At 43.0% G+C, this 24,080-nt stretch overlaps 1 long non-coding RNA gene across 3 annotated transcripts; it reads right to left on the minus strand.

Moving 5' to 3' along the window:
- Nucleotides 1–3,516: 3,516 nt before the first annotated feature.
- LOC125696353 (uncharacterized) lies at nucleotides 3,517–10,069 on the minus strand. Of its 3 annotated transcripts, none has more exons than XR_007378314.1 (4): nucleotides 9,992–10,069; nucleotides 9,275–9,414; nucleotides 6,209–8,558; nucleotides 3,517–5,804 (listed from the first exon to the last, which is right to left on the minus strand). It is a non-coding gene; the product is annotated as an uncharacterized LOC125696353 (long non-coding RNA). The 3 variants fall into 3 exon arrangements; XR_007378313.1 differs by having other exon boundaries at nucleotides 3,517–5,834; XR_007378312.1 differs by having other exon boundaries at nucleotides 3,517–8,558.
- Between the last annotated feature and the right edge of the window lie 14,011 nt (nucleotides 10,070–24,080).

The following is a 24,080-nucleotide window of genomic DNA, read 5'->3' on the forward strand; positions in this document are numbered from 1 at the left end:
TATTAGGAGAACCCTTTATTTGTTGGCTATACTGCACTGATGATTTATACAACTGTTTATACACCCTGGCCTCCTGTATACTTCTTTTCACTTGTCAGGACTGAAAAGTTCTGATATTATTATCTCTCATCACTGTGAGATTCTTCTGCATCTTACCAGTCAAGTTTAATTCTTTTAAGATGATCCCCACAGTGAACTATGCCATCTCAGTCTCAACCCATTTCTCCAGATTGTTTTTAAGTACAGCAGTGCAGTATGATTCAAGTACTATGACAGTCTGACACCAGAATTTATCCTGTTTCTCAGTTTCGTAACAGAAGCAGCCATGCCTTCAACCAAAGAGCATGATTAGCCCCAGCCTCTCCCCATCTCTCCAGCAAAACCAGAAAATACAAAACAGTTCATAAGGGATGTGGAAATACCATATTTCTCTATCCTGGTATACTCACAGTTTTATCCATAGAAAGAACTATTCAAAATATTTGCTGTTTTCTCTGTTCCTATTACTGTGTTTTTGTTTCAAAGTGGGCTTAGCCAGAAACAGAGAATGCTGATAGGCAGCACTACTGTAGCCACAAAGAAACCTACAACCACTAGCACTACAGACAGCAGTGAGCATGTGAGGATGGGGTCTTCAGCACTGAATTTACAGGGACTGGGTTACAGCAGCAATGCAAGCACCTGAGCAACGAGGGCACGAATAAAAGGAGCATCTTGTCTGTCTGGGCTCCTGAACAGCATAGAGATCAGGTGCACAGAGTTCACCTAATCACCGGGGTCCATCTGTAGAGCAGACATATGCGGCTGTAACAGATACTGCCTTTTATGTGAAGGTGAGAAAAATTCTCAAATGGGGGACTCAAATGAACTGAAGCTCGTTGGGCTGTCACCACCACCGCTTCAGAAGTCTCCATTATCTCTTTTGCTTCTGTTTCTCAAATTTCCCTTGAAAGCTTGATTCTGGCTTTGACATGGAGATGCTAGAATGAAAATGGAAATGTGTAATGCTTAGAGGAGGAGGTCACTTGAATTCTTTCAGGAACTAAATGAGACAAAAGGAAACTGTAAATTTACTTCACTACGAGATGAAGAGCACCTCTTGACCGGGACTTTGTTTCCCTCCTGAGGACCAGGCTCCCTTCCAGACGGTCTGCTGGCACTGAGTGCTCAGGGTGTGAGGAGGACAGGGTGAGGTGGGGGGGCTCAGCGCTGGGGCGTCTGCATCCCTCCTGGGACAGAGGCTTGCTCAGCATTTCGGTTCTTGCTGCAGTATTTTCTGAGACTGTCAATGTCAGATGCCCAGACTGCCTTTTTAGCCCGTAAAAATGGGTTTCAGTGGCTGCCTGCACTTTGGAAACAAGGTCCAAGAGTCCATGGCTTTTCATGGCCACCTTTTCTCTTACTTTATTGCACAATGCCAACACTACGTCTACTGAGCCTCATATTCAGTACGGCAACATAGCGCATTTGGGAAGACCTTGGGTTTTCCTCTAAGACAACACACAGTGCTGTCCAAGGGAACTGCTTAAAGCTCTTGTGGTAAGAAGAGCTCCAGTTTCAGGAAAACAGTGTGGTTACATGTACCAACAAATGTCAGCTGGTTCTTCACATCTTGACTTCCCTAAGTCTCCTCCATCTAAAATGAACTAGATCAAATCCCTCACATTCATGCATTCAGTGAGTTACCTGTGCTGGTGGAGGAGGGCTCAGTCCCTATTCTGTCATCCTTTATTACAGGAAAGTGGCCTATGCACTGCCTGTGTGCTGCCTCCAGAACCAGAATGTTTTTTCTGCCATTCTGTGGGCTTGTCTCTGATGCAAAAATCCTCCTTTTCTGAAATTTTGATCTTGGGCTTGCCTTATCTTTTGAGATCACAGACATTGGTATTTTACTTGCTGTTTTCAGTCTTGCAGTCCTATGTGTCCTATTCTCCAATCTATTCTTTCTCCACTTATTTTCCTTCTTCATTTACCACCTTTCTGGACCAGAATCTCAGAATGCATTCTCCTTTACTCTCTTCAAGACACAATAATTTATTGTTGTATATTTTCCACTTCTTCCAGAATTGACTCAGCTTATATGTAACCTTTCCATAATCTATAATAAACATTTCTTCCTGTGCCCACATGAAAGTTACATTACCCCAATTTTTTTCTGTCTACTCATCATTGTCAAATTTTCCTCAGGTCATTTTATGGGGATGATGGTATATAAAACATTGATTGCATGGTATCCTAGGAAACTGGCTGTTTTTAGTGTTATCAGTGGCATTGTTAGAATGAACAATATTATAAGGAGGCTTGATGTGAATTTCAGAAGACAAGTTACAGATCTATTCACATCAAAGAGAGACAGTGAGACTTGTAACATGGGGAGGGAATACATGACCACATCCTAAGAGTCTCATAAAAGATTCCTCTTTAGCCTTATGTAATCTGAAATAGTAATAGGTCCATATAACACAAACCTTTGTGTCTCTCCCATGTGCTAATGAAAAATTTCATGTGTCTCTTGCCACCTTTTACATTTAAGCAGTAGAGTGAATGTTTCCAGAACCAAACTTTTCCACTTTTTTTCTGTTGTCTTGAAATCATTGCATACCCCAGGAAATAAAATCCTCATGATAATCACCACACTGAATACCATAAAGAGAAAATAATACATGGCTTAAAATGGGCAATGTTGCAAACTTACAGTTCCAAAACTATGACACCCAGTTCCCAAGACAGGAACTGAAAATGTGTAATTCTAAAGCTGTGATTTGTACAACTGCAGAGAAATCTGCCTTGAGGAAGAACAAGGAAGTGGTGTGTGAACTTCAGCTGAAAATCTTAATTACGATGAGCTCAAAAGCAAATTTGACACTATTCTTTGCCAGCACCAGATAGTTGGATCTCACCTCATCTCCACACAAAGCCCTGCAACACAGAGCCCTCTGGGATCCCTTCAAAACTGTAAAGGAATGAGGTTCTTCTCTGTGCTGTGAAAATCCTGTTTTATACCAACTCTGGGGACACAGTTCCAGTGAGACCCAGCCCTGTGGCTCCTGCTCCATGAGGGGCTGCATAGCAGAGGCCTCCAAGCTCTGAGCCAGCCCTGTCTGCAGGTTGCTGAGCTGCCAGGTGAACAGCCTGCAGGACAGCAGGAATACTCCTCCATCAGCTGTTTTCTGAGTTTTTCTGTCTTGATTTATTACTCTTCTTGCTGCATGAGGCCCAGAGCCTCAGTCAGGAACGAGAAGTCCACACAGCGCAAATACAAATAAATGCTAGGAGCAGCATGGAAACATCACACAAGTGTACTCATGAAAGCAAACAACTTATCCTTTCTATTTTTAAGAAGCCTGCAATTTTTCAGCCTGATTCATGATTTTTTTTTTTTTTTTTTTTTTTGTGAGAGGCTGAATTATTTGGGAAGAAGACAGTCATACTTGTCTATGTCTAGTGTTGGGCAGCCAATAGCTGTGCTCTGAAACACCCATGGAGAAACCTTTCTTCTTTGACAGTGTAGGAAATTTGGCTGGTTAAAGTGCCCTGATTCATCCTGCAATTAAATGCCTTGAACAGGATTGCAAAAATGCATGTGAAGTTGCGATATTTATCTATGACAAAGCTGGAACGATCATGGGTCCAAAGAGCCTCTGTGCTTTAAGAAACTGTGGTCTTATGGGGCTGGTGTGTAAGCCCATCAGAAAGGTACTTATGCACAGCTAGAAAACAGATATCTGACTTTGTGCCCTGACTGAAGGGAATGGCACTAAAAGCCTTCCCAGAAGTTACTGTGATTTGGTGGCATATGAAAGCACAAGCAAGGAAGACACAAGAGGTACAAGGAGGCATTATGTGAGGAGCAGCTGAGGTGCCTGGCTGCGCTCAGCCCAGAGCAGAGGAGCTGAGGGGAGGCCTGATGGCGGCTGCAGCTCCTCACAGGGAGCGGAGGGCAGCGCTGAGCTCTGCTCTGTGTGACAGCGACAGGGCTGAGGGAACGGCATGGAACTGTGTGAGGGGAGGGCAGCTGGGCTCAGGGAATGGTTCTGCACCAGAGAGAGGTGGGCATGGAATGGGCTGCACAGGGCTGTGGGCACGGCCCTGAGTGCTGGAGTTCAAGGAGCATCTGGACACTGCTCACAGACACTGGGTTTGGATTTCGGATGGTGCTGAGTGAAGCCAGGAATTGGATTCATTGTTTCCTGTAGGTCACTTCCAGCTCAGGAGATTGCATGATTCTATGGCTAGCTTCAGTAGAGAGCAGCTTGCATGGAAATCAAGAAGCTTTTGCTTTCAGGGAAAAGATGATAACATCGACATGAAACATCTGAAAGTTTTGCGATCCACTGTAGTGGAAAAATACTATTTTTATTATTTGATATTATTCTTTAACTGATTTATGACCTGTTACCACAGTGATTTCTGAGGCTATTTTTCTGCAATTTCTGAGGCTACTTTTCATGCAATACTTCTCAATGACAATGCAGGTTTCTTTAAAGCCAGTATTAGTCATTAGCTGGAAGGAGAGCATCAATGCGAACCAAATGAATGAGTTTCCTTATATTTGGAGTTTTTTTGTTCCATCAGCATGCACACTCTGGAAATGTATTGAAAAAAATCAGCTATGTATATGAGCTAGGTTTGTGTTTAGGAACGAATGCATTGTAGAAAAAAAAAGCAAAAGCATTCTTTATAGTAAAGTATCTTGTCTTTTGGGGGTCTGTGTTGCTAATGAAGGTGGATGGGTTTGCTCTGGTGCAGTAGAACTACTGCTCACGCACAAAGTAGCTTTTGGAGAAACAAGAGCTGGAGAGGCTAGAACTCTCGCCCTTGCTATCCCACGTTTCTTGGAAGGTATGGAATGCATGCTGTGTCCCATTTTGTAGTTTTGTCCATCCTCCTGTAAGAACTGTGCTCCTCATCCTCATCCAGATAGGTTATCCTGATCCTCAGTCTGAGGGTCAGAGCCTTCACCTCTGAGATGACATAGAATAGATAGAAATGTTTCCAGGTAAAATGTGAAAGGTTTTTATAGAGAGTAGCTTTAGTCTTTCTTTGTGGGGAATGTCTGTATGAAATGCTTCCTTTCCACAGAAAATGTATGCGGGGATTTGTTTTAATAAAAAGCAAATACTAGAAAATTTTTCCTAATGCTTCCCTGCAGCACTGATCTGCAGCCAGACTTTACTCCCCACAATGTATCACATAGATGTTTCCCCATGATGTGTGACCTGCTGTTGTAAATGTATTTTCTGACCAGCTCTCACTCCATTTTTTTCAAAACAGCCTCTGTTCCAAATTCACATAAGCTGAAACCAAATGGAACTATGTAGGCAGACTGCAGCGCTCTGAATCCAAAGCATAAAAATCACCTCACTTATTTCCCCTGGCTCCCCAAATCCCTGCTGCACTTCCCTTCCCAAAGCAGAAGCAGGGAATCTCACACCAAGTAGCTATTATTCACCTTTCCCCTTTCTCACTGATATCAGGAAACACAGCAGCCCGCAGACTTGCCTGTCCCATGTCCCATGCCATCTCCATGTCCATGGAAGTGCACAATGAAGGCAGGGTGAGTCTGGCAGCTCCACAACAGTTGTTATCTGTGAATGCTCAGGTGGGACAAGCAGGACTCATTGCAGCAGGCAGTAGTGTCAACACAATCACACCACTTTTTGGCTTTTCTTCCTGTTCCAGCATCAGGATGGATCTCAGCAGGAGGCCTCCACGATAGTTCTCCGTCGTGGATACATTTTTCTCGTGCTGATTTTCCCTGTTCCCTCTGGACAGTTTGGTAGATGCTGTTCCTGACATTGTTGCTGTAAGACACCTCAAATCCATCAGTTAACCTGTGAAATGTAAGAGCTGAATATACTTTTTAAAGCTCAATATATCTTGTATTAAAGGACACAGAGAAGAGCTTGTCAGGGAAAAAAGAGAGACTTAATATTAAGTTTAAAAGAGACAACTGAATGTTGTTTCTATGAATTGTACACTGTTTAATCTACTTTAAGCGACAGGAAATAAGCATCTCCCCTGTGTCTGATTATACCCTTATTAATGCTGCTGCATTGCTGGAGTGAGAGGCAAGGCAGGTTTGGCAGGGATGAGCCCTTGGCTGCCTGCCCCCAGACCATGGGATTGCAGGAGGCACTACACCGACTGCCTCCACCAGCTCCATCCTTCCCATTACCACGAGCAGCCCTTCAGGCTCCATGCTCACCGTCAGTCACTATGGGAGCTTTGACAAGGCCCAGGCTTTGCTCCAAAAGAGACAGAGGTGGTAACGTCACACCTACAGGTCAGAAGAGAAAGGCAGGTAAAACACCCTGCTTGCAGAAGCAAAAAAGGAGATCAAATCAGCTCCCATGAAAGGGTAACTCATAGACTGAGCTCCAATGAGAGGATGCCGTTGTCCTCCTTTTAGCAAGCCCCTCCTCTTTTTTCCAACACATACTAATAAAAGATATTCAAGCACAAAACAAAGTAAATCCAAATGAAAAATTCAGCCTGCCCGCTGAATGGCTGATTTAATGAAACTTATGCTTTGCAAGGTTATCTTTTAATCTTTTACTGAGGTCAAATGAAAAAAAAAAAAAATCATTATACACAGCTAAGACAAAATTTGCTGTTGAACATCTTCTTTTAACTACACAGGAGTACAACTGTTCTTCTGACTGGTGATTTTAAGAGAACTTGGAACAATAAATCAGAAAATGTCAGGTTTCAATTAGATGGATTAATGAAGGGGATAGTGGCAACTTGTGGGAGGGAAAAATAAACCATGAAAAGCAAAAACACGGGTAATACAAAACATATGTAAATGAGGATCTAAGGAACCTCTTTAGCGTACTTAGCATGAAACTATTAACACTTCGATAGGCAGAAAAGGCAGCTTTGAGGCATCCCAGCTGGAGTGAGCCAGATGCGGACACATGGACTTTTACATACTGAGACATAGGCTGCAATAGAAACTTTCCCTCTGGTTGTGAACAAAGGGAAACACATGTTCAGGTCATTTAGCCAAGGGGCATTGGACAACAAGGGTGGCTGATGTTCTCATGTACCTGTGGGCAGCAGGATACCACAGCAGCTCAGCAGAAATGAATGCACCCAACCAGAACCTGCAAACTGACAGCTCCAATACTAACATCAGGGGACTTGGCTTTTGCAGTTTTCCTTCTTTTAGTTCATGTTTTTGCAATGATCTGCCACAAACAGATAATTTAGAGTACATTGTATGAGTTGAGTGTTTTCTCATATTTATTGCTAGCCTCCAGTTTTACGTAACCCAGTCTTTCCCTTTTCAGATTCATGCCCATAGATCCAAATCTTCCTTCCAATAAAAGCTGTGGAAATTTTGCCACTGACTTTTCTCAATTTCCAGCACTTTTCCCATACTTCTGCTTTTACATTCAGCTGAGTCTTAAATCCTCAAACTTCTCTGTATAAGACCAACACCAGGAAGGAATGAGGACATTCAGTTTTCAGCTTAGGCAAGACAACTGCTGAGCCATTAGAAACTCGTGTGGGTTTATAAGGCCCCTAGGCACTAGAGAAAGGTTGACGTGCTATCTTATGCAGAAATGGAAAATATGGGGAACAACCAACGAGTTTAACCTTGGCAAGATACTGCAACAAAGTATTAAGCAACTGCTTCATAGCAAATGGGAATAACTCTCTGATAAAAAGAACTGGTTAACTTGGATTTATGAAGAACAAAGAATGTCAAACCACAGTCTCTTCCACTGAGAGGGAAAATGTTTTACTGTCTGGGAAGAATTCATCGGTTCAATTTTGAGTTTAATAATGTGTTTTCTGACATTTCCCTTGCTGCGGACATAAGTTTTAAACGAAAATTCCCCCAAATGGGCATGCAGCTGGCTGTAAAACATGCAGTCAAGTAATAACATTCAGGGCATCAGTCTCACAAAACACACTTTTTAGATCACTGCAGGTATCTACTGGGCTTTCATTACTAGATTTCTAGCCATCCAGGTCTGAAATTTGAGGTGACAAATGGCACTTTTGCTATTAGAGGTGCGCATGAAGATACCTACACCAGCCTCACACAAGCAGAGCTGTTAGTTCAGGCATGGGAAGGTTTACTGGCACAGGCATGCAGAGAGTTATGGATGCCTCATCACTGGAGACATTCAAGGCTGGATTGGATGGGGCACTGGGCAGCCTGATCTGTTCAGTGGCAGTCCTGTCCATGACAGGGGGTTAGAACTGGATGGTCTCTAAGTTCCCTTGCAAGCTAAGCCATTATACGATTCTGTGATTCTATGATTCTGGGATAAGGTTTCACCACATAGATTGCAAGTTGTTGTGTTGAACCCTTCATCTGTGCCTTAGAACTGCTGCGATGCATCCATGCTGGGCTTTGAGTAGAGCTGTCACCAGGCTGCATGTTCCAGGTAACACAGGTGGCCCTCAGGGCAGGCATTGCCAGCCTACAGAGAGCACACTGCATCTGTCTATATTCCCAAGACAGAGGAGCTGGTCATAAAGAAGTCTGTAAGGGAGTGTAATGTAGAACTATATCTCCCAAGTCACAGGTTGTTGCTCACCTGTAGGGGAAAAAGTACATTGTTTTGTATACTTGGAAAAAGGATGAAAAACAAAGGGAGGGAGGAAGGAAAGGAAGTGGGAAGGAAGGGGGAAGGGGTGGGAGGGAGGGAGAAAGGAAGGAAGAATGGAAGGAAGGGAGGGAGAGAGGAATGGAGGAAAGCAGGAAGGGAGGAAGGAGGAAGTAGGGATGTTTGTTATAAAATATTTTACTGAAAGCTCATTGTTTGATGCTGTAAGAAAAGTTATGTTTTCCAAGCGGTGAAACTGTCAGCCATGCTTTCGATATATCTAGGACTAGGTAGCCAACAGATCTCTACAGGCAAAATACAGACATGAATTTGGTCTCACAAGGATCAAAATCGGAATTATAAGCAGAACTCCTAAGCTAATGGCTGATAACACATCTTGTAAATCATTATGTTGAACAAAAAGCCTTCTGAGATTTCTTTTCAGCATACAGCTGATCATCAAATCTCTTTTAGGTCTTTGAAGGTTATTTTGAAATTAAATCAATACTTAGCTCTGCTGCTGTCCTTCACTGAACGCATCCAAAAGACAGAACCCTTTTCTCAAAGGGAATCCTTGTCCTAACTTTGACTAAAAACTCTTCACTCCAATATATGGAATACTGGAATATTCCAGGAAAGCTTCTAAATAAGTTCAGCAAACAGTTGCTCAATCCTTCCTTCCCTCCCTTTGGATCCCGGGTGCTGACCTGGCATTCATTCCTTGTTTGCCATGGGGAGCTCTGCAAACCAAGTTTCCATGGCAGCGCTAATCTGTGAATGCGGCTGTCTCCATCCATGGTCACTGAGGACATGCTTTGTCCTTCTGGTGTCCCATTGCTGGCTGCTCCTGGTGACAGAAAACAAGCACCTTCAGCAAACATGACCTATTGAGCTCTGCCAAGGGCCTGGGCAGTGCAGGGACATCCTCACTCCTGGGATTTTCCACCCAGGTCTCTCAAAGGCTTCCCACCCTTAATATAGTCTGGTTTTTTTAGATGCAGGTATGACTTAAGAAAAGGTAAACCCAGCACTGCAAATCCTTTCCCATCAGCCCCAGAAATCTCTGGCAAATGGTTTCTGCACAGAAACAATGAACACAATTAAAGTCCACCACGTTCCCCAAACATCACCTAACTTATTCATTTCATGCCTAACAATCAAAGACAGTTCTTCTGGGCAGTAAAATAGTTGTTTACAAAAATTGCATAAGAGGATGACAGAGAAACGTTTCTAGATTACACTTTTTAAACTGCTAAAAATGGTACTATTTCCATTGGTTGGTTGGAAAAGTGTCTGAAATGCGTTCAAGCAGAAAAACTGTCTATTTGGAGGATATAATCTATATATTCTTTAAAGCATAACTCTTTCCTGTCTCCCCCAGGTTTCTTTCCTTTGTTCTGTGGTACTCAAGTCTTGCTACTCACCTTCTTTTAACCAGGTTCATAAGGAGCAACACAAAGGCTGGGCACCATGTGCATGGCCTTTGTGCACTGTCAGTCACTGCCGCAGTGTTGTCTGATTTCATGTGTTTGCCCTCACGTAACACAGAATGTTGTCACATTCTGATCGTTATCTCCAAGTTCTGCAAATACTTCTCAGAAAATACAGACAGCTAAGTCCCTTACTTTGGGAAAATTCCCACTGCCACCATGCAGTAGATGTTTTACCCACAATTAGCAGCTACCATCAGTGTATTTATAGGAATTCCTCTGAAATCGAAAACACAGCCTAATGGGGTATAAAAGAAAGAGAAAGGAAGTGACTTTTGGACATGGCATGCTTCTACCCCACAGAGCTGAGGTTGGACAGTGAAGGGACCCCTGGCCCAGAGTCCTGTCAGTTACTTTAATCCTGACCTGAAGAGGAACGATACTAAACACTCCACAAAAATGCTTCCAAACATTGCCATAGGAGAAAGGAAAAATGTTAACTCTGCCCTCACTGATCCAGCTCTGGTGGGGGGCAAATTCCACTTTACGTGGAGTAACATATAAACATGAAAGACATACCCTCCAGTGAAAATCTTGCACAACCTCCTAGAATGGGCAGAATTAATCACAGGGAATAATTACGGTTCTAAACAAGAATATTTATGGCATTACATAAACACCATTAAAACAAACTGAAAGGCAATAATTTTTCGAAGGAGGAAAGGAGGAAGTGTGGTGTGTGTGGGGGGGGAGGGGGTGCAAAAACCAATCAAAATTTATAGTTGAAAAGATAAAAGTTCCTATGTGTCAATCATTTTGGAAATTGTTTCTTCAGCCATCACTTGCACCTTGTTTAATTCCCTTAATAAAATGAGGAAAGAATTTTGTTTATAAAGTTAGCCAGTATTTGGAATTTAAAGCAGTTTTCCTTAAAAAAAGATTCTTTCAAACGGAAGAAGAAAAGTGGAAAAGTTCTTTCCAAAATGTTTCAACTTAAAAAACCAAACCAAAACAAAACAAAAAACCACCAAAAACAATTTCAAGGCATTATCATCCCAGAAACCCTCTTTTCTTCCTCCTTCCCTTTCTTCTCTTTTTCCTGAGGCAGAAAAGGATGAAGGGAAGAGGGAGTTTTCCTCCCTTGTCACTGACTGAAAAAATTAAGACAGCTGTATTATTAAATGAGAAAGTGGAAAGAGTTGCAGAGAAAGGCATTTGGGAATTTTCTTTTGCAATGTTCTTGAGGCATTTTTCTAACCAGTTCTAAGTATTAGAGCTGGGGCAAAAGCTTCCTGTGCCTTTTACACACCAGATGCTATTCTGGAAAAGTGGAGTTGCAGACGTGCCCCGCACAGTGTGGGGCTGCCTGAGCAGCAGAGTGACAGCAAGTGAGGGCACATCTGCAGATCCAGAAATCTCCTCCTCAAGTAAGCTCCTGTTACCCTCCATTGGATTCTGGTTAGACACAGGTGAAAGCAGTGCCTACGTGTACCAGGAGCATGTGGAAGTGGTTTAGAATTATGCTGTTAAAAGAAAAGTTTTGTTCAGAATGCTGTTCCCTTGTTGTCTATTCAGACTTGGGCATATTCCAGCATCTAGAAATGGATGGGAGCTAGCAACACCCAGAGCCAGAAAACACATTTATCTCCTTTAAAATTCCCTCTTTAAGGAGCTGGCTTCTGGGAAATGCAGTCCAACTTCCTCCCATGCAGAGGACTAGCCCAAAAATGTATGGGGGATTTTTGAGCCAGGCAGAGCACAAGAGGCTCGTGTTGGAGGCTTATGGCAGTGATGAGGGCAGTCTGTGAATGTGCCATGGGCTGACATTCAGCAACAGGGAGTTGCTAAATGCGGATGTGCACTTGAAAACTGGATGCACTTCTGCAGTAGATTTTGTGGAAATGGTCTCCTACGGCCTCGCTCCAGACAAGCATGAAAATGTTCTCAGCTGGCTGCAAGCTGTGGGATCAATATCAAGTCTGTGATTTGCATAGAAATGCTGTAATCTAATTGATGCACATGGGCAACAGATATGCTTTTGCAAATCAGCTGTGATTACCAGGATCCCTCCTAGGACTCACTAAACAATGTCTGGCTGCTGGGCCGCGGAACACACACAGGGCAACTCAAACCTCCCAAACAATTTTCCACTCTGCCACCCAGGCTCCATTAGCCAAACACTTGTAAAAGAGAACACGACAACACAGACAGCTTGGTTTTAGCTGAAAGGCCCAAAGTACAAAAATTCATTCTAGCCCAATTGTTTGAAAGTACAAAAACTCACATAACCCAATTGTTTGAAAATACAGAATCCCATCTAGCCCAACACAGACTGCCTCCAATTTCTCTTCTGGTGCAGCAGAACGTGTCACTTTGCATGTTGTGTTGGGGCTCCGTGTTTGGGACAAGGAAGATGTGGAGCTGTTGGAGCAGAGTGGTCAAAAAGATGCTCAGAGGGTTGGAGCACCTCTCCCATGGAAACTGGCTGAGGGAGCTGGGACTAGAGAAGAGAAGGCTCCAGGAATGCTGCACTGCAGCCTTTTAGTACTTGAAGGAAACTTATGGTCAGGAGAGGAGCCACCATTTTACACAGTCTGATAGCAATAGGACAACGAGGAGTGGTTTTAGACTAAAAGAGGAGAGATTTAGGTTGGATGTTAGGAGGAAATTCTTTACTCATAGATTAGTGGAATGGGTTGCCTAGAGACATTGTGGATACCCAATCCCCAGTGCATTCAGGGCCAGACTGGATGGGGCCCTGGACAATCTGATCACTGCTACCATGACAGAAGTATTGGAACTAGACAGCCTTTAAGTCCTTTCCAACCCAAAGTATTCTATAATTCTGTGATTCTGTGATTATTCTTCTGAAACAAGAGATGTCCACCTGCTCCCCATTTCCCAGGCACAGTCTGAGCCCTCACTTGGGCCTGCTAGCCCGTCTGGCAAGTCAGAGGCCAGGCATGGCTACATTTCCTGCCTCTGCTTCTCCTGGTGGCAGCAGCCAGGTGCAGGGTCAGGAACATCCCTACCCCCCAGTGTGCTCATTGAGGCATTGGGGAGGGTTTGTGCTGCTGACTTCAGTAGTCAGGCAGCATTTTTTGAGTCAGAATGATGGTTTAAGTGAGGTCCTTCCCCTGACCTTCCCATGACACTGTGCTCATGAATAACCAGGTCTGTTGCTGCCCCTCGCACTTAATTTTCTCTGAGGAAATCTTCTGTTAAGGGGCAACAGTTTTCCATTTCAGTATACAGCACTACCCAGCTGCTTGTTATTTCACTTGGCTGAGCCTAACAAGCTAATGGTATGTTTGATTTGCACTACCAGTTCCTGCTAGAGACATCATAACTTTTATTACAGACGTGGTTCTTGTTAGAGACTCAGTTGTCCACAGAAGAAAAAAAATATGCATTTATTTCACTCGACTCACTGTTTAACTCATTATTTGCAAGCACAGCACTGGCAGGGATCATGCTATCAGCTGCATTTCTTTTTAGTGTCCTTCACCGTTTCTACAGCAAACAGGGAAATCGTTCTGGCTGTTCTCCTTCCAGCTGCTTTGATATGCGCTGCCATTGCTGTCCCAAACCCTGGGAGGACAATCACGTTTCTGATTGCTACAACATTTGCTGTAAACTTTCTTAGAGCTGAGCAGTTAGACCCAGACTGACAGTTGCCATGGGGAAACAGGGATACAGAAGGAAGATAAACAAGAATACATTGAATTGGACTTAGCTCAGTGCAATATTTCTGCCTTGGTTTAGTCACTAGTAAAGAAAGATGGTATTCACACACATCATCACACCACAGCCTTTTGTAAAATAAACCTCACTGAAAGACAACATGTAAAGCAAAACGTAAGTATGTGCATTTTGTTGGTTTTTCCAATGAGCCAGAGTAGAAATCGTTAAGGTTGGAAAAGACCTCTAAGATCATTTAGTTCAGCTGCCCACCTACCACCAATATTGCCCACTAAACCATGTCCCTTAGTACCACATCTCCCCTTTCTTTAAACACCACCAGGGATGTGACTCCACCACTCCCCTGGGCAGCCTGTTCCAAAACCTCACCAGGGTTTGTTGTTTACAGGTCCTCCATTGTGAGGTATCAATTTGCAGTTTTATCAAACATTGTGAATTTCAAATGCATAACATACTCTGAAAGCTGCTGAACTTTTGGTCCTCAGCGCATCCAGCCTGAGGAGCTTTTCTTCCCATCTTTGAAGTCACAGAACTCATAAAGCTGAGCAAAACTGTTTGTGAGTTTGTTTTCCGTCCATATCTCCCTCTTGCTTTAAGACCAGACAGAAAATGACATTATTAGCAGGCTGCTCACAAGCACCTAGTTGTTTAGGGGCAAGCTTTTTACTTCTGCTTTCAAGCAGAGATGAAAGATTGTAAAAACCTCTCTTTTTTTTTTTTTTTTCCTAAGGGAATTACAGCTCACAAAAGTTCTTATAACTCCTTACAGCAGCTATTTTACTACTCAGAGAGAATATTTACTGGGTCACTTTCTTCCTGCAGCAGGCCTCAGTGTTAATAAACGGTGTCTGTGAGTTACTTTATGCTCTTCATACTTTATTTTGATCTAGCTGTGTGTTTAAGGAGCTAAAGAGAGTGTGTCTTGATGAACTGCTTACACCAGAGCCTTGCTCTAGGCCAAAATGTAGAGGGCTTTTTTTTTTTTTTTTTTTTTTTTGGTGAGTTTTTGTAGGTGCAGTGAAATCTGAAAAGCAGGGCACCCTGCCAGTGTTACTCTGTGAGTCTGTTAGCTGCTGCTCACTCAGCACTCACATCTGTCTTCACTAAGCAGGGACAGACCCCAGCACCCTGAGCACAGCACGCTCCAGAGCCACTTACAGACTGCAGAGCTGGGGGAGCCTGTGCCCCACGCTCCCCCCCACTGCTGTGTTTCTTCCGTCACATCAAAGTCACAGCTTTGTTCCAGAAGGCTGTGTCACAGATCTGCTGGCCATGAGGCTTTGGTACCAAAGGTAACAGAATGGGGAGGGCCAGGAGGATGTAGCCAGCAGGAACCCGGAGGTGGGCTCTCTCTGAGCCTTGCATCCTGTTCAAAAGGTCATGTAAAATACAGCAGAGAGTCTTTTTTTTTCAATTTCCAAACAAGCAGTCAGATGATTTTAGTGAAGGATTCAAACTCAAAGTGCAATATCCCTGGAGGCCAGTTACCCCTAAGCCCTCAAATGAGGCACGCAGTCATTACAACATCAAGCTCAGCGCTAACACACCCAACACAAGGCAGCACCGCATGCCTCTGCAGTGAGGTTGCACAATAGCTTTGAATTAACATCTATGTGTCTGTTCTGCAAGGAAATCAGTTCTATGTCCATGTAAAATACAAGAGTCTTACCCAGCCTGTTCTACCAAGGTCAGAAATCACAAACACATGCCCCGTAATGTCCATTTGGATGTCTTGCATGACAATTCAGTGTGCAAACCCAAACGAGCTGTAACCGTGTGGGGAATCACAACTAGCTTCTGAAGGCACATCTTCAGCATAGGCACCTTCTCATTTCACAAAGCGAGGTCCTTGAGCTGACAAATTTCCAGGTTTTCCTTTGTGTACTGCATGCTTATATGCTAGCCACACAATCAGCAGAGCCGGGATTTATGGATTTATTGGCTGTGACCAGTCATGGGCTAAGTAAACAGATTAATATGTATTAACATACTGCATTTGTTCAAAGTTCAGAACTTGTGTGCGCATGTGAACTTGGTATTTATCCCCAGTTCTTACTGAGGAAGCTGATTAAAAACAAGATTGTGCAAAGTAAGCAGGGCATTAAAAAGACAGCATTATAACATTTCTTTTTTGTTACTGAAATACCCTGAATAATGGTTGCCTGATTAAATGGGTCATCAAGCTATAACTCTCGCATAATCTTCAAGGGTTTGGTGGTTTTATGTTGTAACTTGTAGTGGATGCTGCAAGAAGTGAAAGTTCTTATGAAATTATTTCTGTGCTGTTATCCTTAAAGATCATCCCTAAGACAAGTCATAATGCCTCACCTACAAAAGACAAAGGAAGAGAAAGGACAGTCACGTATTGGTCACCTCGTGAAAACAAGGTCTCAATACAGAAGCAGTGACTTATTATTATAGCACATATTTTTTCTTAAGGTTTTGGCTTTTGGTCTTGAAAGCTTTGTATATGTTCTGTCTAAACATCATGGGACAGTAACTCAACTGAACTCCTGTTTTATAATAGCAGTAAAAAGCTCCAGGTGTGTGTTAACACTGTCAGAGCTGCTGGTGTTAAGTGCAGTGGTACAAGCTGCTACTACCCCCTCCCACAAAGCCCTGACCTGGTTCCCTGCAGAGCATCTCCACTCCTGGCTCATCTGCAGCATAGGGATGTCTGGACAGGACTGAAGAGAAGGGCTTTTGTGCTGTTTGCCCCTGAGGAATCCTTCACTGTTTCTAACACAACTTTAACACAAAATCAGAGATGAAGCAGGAACGCAACATTTTTCACAGGAGAGGACTTCCGTGGAGGTTCCCATTGCTGTCCACTGTAAGCCATCCCCCAAAACCTCCTGCTGGGGTAAGGGACATGAATCAACATTCATTAGGGAAATTATTAACAAGAACTTGTTGAACATGTTTGTAGGAAGGTCTTTCCAGCACAAAAGCCCCTTCCCAGCTGGAGGAGGCAGAGGTAAGCTGGATGCTTGGTAGTGCTGCCAGCCCAAAAGTTCTCTGATAAGATGATCAGATTTGTTACTTTGACTCTTAAAAATCTAGCCCCTTGCTCTATTGCCTGAACAACAGCTCTCTTTTATGCAACATCAGCATGAATTTTCAAGGCAGATTACTGATTTAAGATGTTAATTAACAGCTCTCCCAAAGAACCATCCTACTGGAAAGCAAGAATCTAACACATTTCTCTTAGCCTGGTCTGACTTCACTGTAGCTTGTCTGTACATTAAGAAAATATCACCTAGAGATGAATCAGTGCCTCTTTCTAACTTGCAGCCTTCCAAAAATTCTGATTACTTCTGCAACACAGAACCAAATCAACAGGTAGGTGGAGAACACATCTCAGACCTTCTCAAATACTTTCCTGGGATGTGAGAGAGCCTGGAATCTGGTGAGAATTCAAAAGCAGGACTCCCTGTCCCAGGGATACGGTACAGACCAGCAGACACACAGCCCAGCCCTAGAAATTGTGCCCTGTGCTGCTTGCCATGCAAAGTATGATTCACCAAGCATCCTCTGAGCCTACCAGCTGGCTCCCACTTGATGAGCAAGATAGGGAAGTGGCAAGGTATAACAGGGCTTATCTGGAACTCCCTGCAGCCTGGTGAGGTCTAAAGTAGGGTGCAGTGGCTGTAGACATGCTGCCAGTGGAAACAAATGCTGTAAGGGCTTTAAGCATCTACAGAGTTGGACAAGTTGAAAGTAGGCTTTCTAGGATTTGGCTGATGAATTTAAGCACTTAATGTGAAACTCAGAGTTTCTTAGTGGATCTAGCCTTTATCAAGCATGGTGAAAACACAGGTTGGCCTAGTTTCTTACTCAAGTATCATTTGGAATTATTACACAGGGCTTTGTTGTAACTCCCTAAACAGCCTGTGACACCAGCAGCACTGCTTGTCTGTCTTTTCCAATTAAGCACTTAAGAGTTTCCCAAGGTAAATATTAATACTTTAGAAAGGAAATACTAACATGTACAAAATCCTTTCCAACCTTTCTGCTTAAATAGCTATCATTTTTTAGTGAGGTCACAGCATCCAGCTTTTCATAATAAAAAATAAGCAGGATAAGTAGTTTTACTCATGTCAAAACTTGAATGCAATTTTATGTTTTTCTTTGACTTACCCTATAAATATTTTTACTACAACATTCAAAGTTTATGAGATCTCTAAGACTTGTAAAGAGGTTGAGTAACTGGAAACCAAAAGCTAATACCTACCACAGGGACCTGGGGGTTCTTAAGAAAGCTATTTATTAATATTAACAAAAGCTTTTTTACTGATGATCTGGTTTACAGAAGTGAATATTATTTTACCTTTCCATTCCAGTGTAAACAAATCGGTGAGGGGGGACGAACAAGAAACAGCACCGCAGTGCCTGACAGCATTGTTTGAGGGATATTTCTCGGGTTACAGTCTTCTGCCAGTACCCCTTGAGCTGAGCTTCCACAGTCAGATTACTGCTGAGAGTCCAAGTGCAACTCAGGAGTCACAAATCATAGCCTTGCTGAACTAGAGGAAAGAACAGAGCTGGCCATTTGTTGTGGATGCCTTTGACAAGCTGTGTCCTTTTTTCTGTTTATGAGACCCTCACCACAACACCTTATCTTTCCTAATGCATTTACTATCTATAATTGTAGTTGCAACAGTTATCCGCCTTGTAATAAAATGTTCCTGTGCCTGAACATGACCAGGAGGAGCTGTGTCAGAGGCCGGGAGGTAGGAGATTACCTGCCTGTGTCCGCCATGGCCACAAGAGAACATGCAGGTTTCAGCCCATCTGCTGGCACAGTTGAGCAGAGTTCTGTGTCACTGCCTATTTGCTAGTCACTATTTTAATTTTGGTCTCAAACCATGATTTACTGACTGAAGATTAACTATTCCAAAAAGTTCGTGCAAGCGAGCATCCCAGCATTTTGTACAAACATTTGTGGATGGTCATTAAGAGAATAATGTGGGGCCAACTGAGCAACTAGTCAAAACACTTAGAATTTGGCCCACTCCAGTAGGAGCAGGTCCTGGCACCTTGGTTTGGTCCATTCTTGTAGGCTTTCCTCTAGCTGCTCCTTCAGAACCACTTTTGGACATGGCTGCTCCTGACTCTGTTTCTAATCCTCCTTTCTTTATGGATTAAAGAATTAATCTATAAGAGGGATTAAAACTTTCGCATCCATAAAGCTCCACATTCGCATCCATAAAGCTCCAAATTCTGTTGTTTCAGTACAAACTGGATCTGCTCCAGTGGCAGTCAGTGGCAAAGGACAGACAGAATCACTTCCAAAGTGGACTTCGTTTCCAATGAAAGTGTGGTAGGACAGCAACTTTTGTGCCATGCTCTGATCTGCTCAACACAAATGCCATGACTGTAATAAGGGTAATGATTAATTTGAGTGCAGTAATGCCTGCATTTTTGTGGCCATGTGGGTGGATAGGCTTTGGCAGCAGCTTGCTGGAGATTTTGATTGCTGGACAAATAAGAGATAGAGGCAGAAAGTGAGCAGACTTTGATTTGGAGTGGTTTTGCTCAGTTTGACTTCCCAGACTAGGAAAAATGTTTAACTGTGACAAGATCCTGAGCTCTCTGGACATGCCAGTCTTTCCCTGGTGGTTGTACAGGGATCCTGCATAAGTTGTTCGGACCAATTGCCATGAAGATAGATTAAATTAGAGAAAATGAACTAGACAGTGATAAACATTGATTTTCCTCCTTCCTTTTGAGATGCCAGTTTCCTCTCTTCTTCAGGACAGAAAGAGGCTTTGAAAACACTTCTGTTCTTGTATAATCATGGGAGCAAAGCACCTTAGTGTTATATGGCCACAATCAGCCAGCAATCAATTGCCCTTGTCTAACTTTCCAGTTGTCCACCTCTGTCTGTGTCAGCCCTTTGCAGGCCTCTGGTAGCCAAAGAGGAGTTGGTTCCCAAAAGGCAATGGCGAGGTCAGAGTAAGAGCAATACTGCTGCTGTACCAGTTGATGTGAGCTGGGGCTCAAAGGGTAAACCCTAATGAACAATTTCCCCCTACACAGCCTGTATCAAACATATTGCTGCATTATACTCTTGTCTGGTGCCTACAAATCAGTTTAAAAACACATTATAAAATAAATAGGATTCTGTGGTAATTGTTCTGCTACAATAAACATCTGACATGAAACATGGTGAATTTTTTGGCTTCTCTGGTGCCCATTTCTTGAAGGCGACCATGACAGGATGAGAAAGAAAGGGAAATAACTCTGAAAAGAAATCATCAAGGTCACCCAGCTGATCAATAATTATGGGATTTGATGTCATCAGAAAATTAACATTTTTATGATCGGTCAAGTAGAAAAAGAAAAGCTCTCAGCTCTTCCCAAAATAAGCAAGCATATCTAGTGCATGTCTCCTCATGCAGTTGGATTACCAAGCAGGATGTATTTCTTACTGCTTCTCTCTGTCTGTAAGATGCTTGGGGTTTGCATGTGTTCCATTTCCCCATCACGTTCCTCTCCCTTGACTCAGTCATTGACCGCCCAGAGGTGTGCACTACGATTTTGGTGACTTTCCTGCAGACAGAACTGGCAGCATTGGTAGAGGGAGACAACTTCAGGTTCTCCAAAGACGTCTACATAGGGTTACTGTGGTGGCTGTGAATTCACTATTACTTTCTCTGGTTTTTCAAAGGAGTATTTCATGGTTTCTTGCCAGCCATTTAAACAGAGATGACATCTGGTCAAAACATCTGGTCAAGATGACCAAGGAGATGTGGAGGGCACACAGGTACAAAAAGGAGTTGACAAGTATGAAGCAGTGTTGTGAGGCAAGAGTGGGAGAGCTGCCAAAAGAAAAATAGGAATGTGCCTGTAAATTGAAAACAAACACACTCCCTACAAAATGGAGCTACTTCTAGTCGGGAAGGTTTATGGACTGCAAAGTTGTCCCATATCCCTTTGGAAGAAGAGGTTTTGTTTTAAGGCACTTTGTACACACAAGTTTCAGTTTATCCACAGTTACACTATTCATTAGATTCACTGTCAGGACCTACATCTCCTTTGTATAGGATCACTGAGTTTGTCTTGAACCTAAGGACACTTGTCTCTTTAGAGTGTATTTTAGGAAGTAAAAAATGTGCCTGTTTTTCTCTGCATTTTAAATTAAAAATAAACTTAGATGATTTGCCTCAAACATTCCAAAAGAAAAAATAAATCTGCTGTGGCTTCACATTATATATGAAGTGTTTCAAGCCTAACATAGATTTGGGGTTTTATGTTTAGTGGTGAATTTAGAAAATATTACAGTTCAAATTTAGAATACATCACTCCCTGTAACCTCAACCCCAAACTCCACAACTCCAAGTTTAGCTCATAATAGGCTCTATCTACAGAATAAGCTAAGTACCTTGCTGCTGCCTACGTGCTCCTTCAGTTAGCAAAGTCAAAATTTGAGATTCTCAGAGCCCCCACTCAGCTTTATGCAGGTATCCTAGAGTTAAGTGCTTTGTATGAATGTGTAATTTTTCTGGGCACGCGTGTCTGAGCATCCCTGTTTCTTCTTCTCAAATTGTGCCTCTCACATAGACTAAAGCAGATAACCTTGTCCTGGAGCGGTTTTTGGATGCCATGTTTCCTTTCCCTCTCTTCTAAGTACTGAAAGCCATTCTCTAGAGTCAAACACTGTCTTGGTCTGTTCAGCCTAACTCAGCTATCCGTAGGAGATCGCCTGGGAAAAGTTAGAATATCTGAGAGCTTTCCCAGAAAATGTCTGAAATGGGTTCAAGTCCCTCCAGGTTGGTTTGGGATTTGAGCCAAGGTGCCTGGCACAGCTGATGAGTGCTGACACAACTGGACAACCAGAGCTGACAGAACAGGGAGGAAATGGGGGTAATGGTGGGGAGGAGGAAGATAGAGCAGAGTCCCTCTGTTTTTCTGTTTGTTCTCCCTGGACTTTCTACATCACTGTGGCACACTCTGAAACATCTTACATTACAGACATTGTAACTGAGAGGAAGAAGTAATCTGGATTCACCTGAGGAAGAATCTTTAATCTGAAGGAGAGGAAGCAAAACAGGGACTCCTTTGTACTCAAGAAAAAAAAAGTGTTCAAGCTTACTGAGGGAGCCAAGAAAAAGAAATTCATATAGATATGTTTATTATTTTGCCTCTATCTGCATATCTATGTAAATATTATACATACTACGTAAATGGTAAAATTAATTTAATTTCATAGTTTTGAGGATTTTTTTTGGATCTCTTTCAGCTTCCTTATCTGTGTTTGTTCAACAAAGCAGAAAATTCTGAATTCAGGTCACCCACAACACTGGTGCTCCAGCAAAAAGGATATTTAAACCTCTGTCTTTAATGATGGAGAGCAGAGTGAAGCCAAAACAGGGATGTATACCTTTAGAAGAGTTCTTTCTAGCAGGCTGAGCATTAGCAGTATGCACAGGCTTTCATACTTCCCCTGCTCACTGGATAGCAACATTACTTCCACTCTGACACGTGTCCAAGACACTGGAAGTCTTGTGCTAGTCTACAGAATTGAGCCCATTTTATCCAGTTGCTGGAGGTCTCCAGGTCTCACACTGACACCCTCAAAGAATGAGACACCAATTTGAAGCCAGAGACAAAAAGGCGAGGGGTTGCACTGTAGTAATATTCACTGAACTCTTCTCAGAGTCAAAAAGTAATCTATTAGGGTGCACTCTTGCCAAGATTTTAGTATTCATATAACTCAGGAATAGTCTCCAACACAAACTGAATAATCATATCCAGAACACAAGCTTAGTTTCCGCTTCCAATTGACATTCAGTAAAGGTCAAGTCCTGCTTCCCCTGAAGTCAATGTGAAAATCCTAATTAACTTCAGTAGAAACTTGAATGGGCCCCAAAGAGTTAATGGTAGTAGGATAAAAAACAGAAACAAAGCAAACTCTTAATCAAAAATTTATGGCACGCAGCTAAGAGCAACCTCTCTGGGGTTGTACTGTTTAAAATAGGAGCAGAATTTTAGCCTGAGACACTCACTGATACCATTCAAAATGCATAATTTGTGATATTTCAGTTCCAGAGACAACACATTCCAATATGCATAACATTTTAGTTACTTATCTTCTATGAGTTGCAGGGCACAATGTTTTTTGTTTAGAAATAAGTCAGCTCTGAGTCACCACTGAAAATCCCTGCACTAAATTGGATTTCCCCAGCTAACCTTGACTAACTCACTTAATTCAAAAAGTGCAAAGAAACCACAGAACCTGCTTTGCAGCCATCAGTCTGTGCCTGCTGCCCCATGACCACCTTGCATGGCGTGTGAGGAGAGTTCAGGTCAGCTGGGATGCTCTGGGGAACCTCACTCTGTTGGACATGACCACAGCACAAGGGGCACAGAGCCTGAAGCAGAACCACTCTTTCAAAGTCATCATTGTCATTTCCTCCTCCCACTATGCAGCAGGGCATTTCCAGATTGAAACCCTCGTCATTCGTTTCAGACTCTCTCCGACTTTCAAAAAGCACTTAAAAATCTCCCACAGTGTCTGTGCCCAGTACCACAGTGCAACACGTTATCAGGCCAATCTCATGTATCCATTGCTAGCGGGAGGTTTGGGATGCAAGGCTGGATTTCCTGGGTGCTGCATACCCACTTCAGCTAAAATCTGGCGTTTCTAGAGATCTGCAATGCTTGTCTTATCACGCCTCTTCTGCAGGAAAGGTTTGGCCACAGACTATGCAATTTATGTTCTTTTAATGGAGAATATGGCCGGAAACTGCAGCATAGGAAGTTCCGCACAAATGCGCACAAGAACTTCTTTACAGTGAGGTGACGGAGCACTGGAACAGGCTGCCCAGGGAGGTGGTGGAGTCTCCTTATCTGGAGATGTTCAAGACCTGCCTGGATGCCTACCTGTGCGACCTGCTGTAGGGAACCTGCTTTGGCAGGGGGGTTGGACTCGATGATCTCTGGAGGTCCCTTCCAACCCCTACTATTCTGTGATTCTGTGATTCTGTAATACTTCCACAAGTACAAGAAGTTCTCTCAACCAGCTCATTCATGCTTTAACTTTCGTGCTCACTAATCTGAAAATTGGTTCAGATTTTACAGCTTTGGCTGCATTCTCAAGGCTTCTACTTGAGGTTGTAATTCAAATTGCATTTGAGTTGGCACCTCCAAGAGGGTGACTGTGCTGTTTCTTCTCCTTGGAACTGCAGCACACAGTGCAACTGTGCTGGCCTTAATTCACATCACTCCTGAGGGTCCCAGTTCTGTACCACAACCTTTGCAGACAAAGGGACTGGAAAGTATTGCAGGAAAAGTTTTGTACTGGTGCTGCCTCCAGTGAAGCTTTAGGAAGATTTGAGGCTCCCTTGCTAAAGCATAACTGAGTCTAGGCAGTGAG

This window comes from Lagopus muta, chromosome 7, assembly GCF_023343835.1.
Source record: "Lagopus muta isolate bLagMut1 chromosome 7, bLagMut1 primary, whole genome shotgun sequence".
Taxonomy (NCBI): Eukaryota; Metazoa; Chordata; class Aves; order Galliformes; family Phasianidae; genus Lagopus; species Lagopus muta.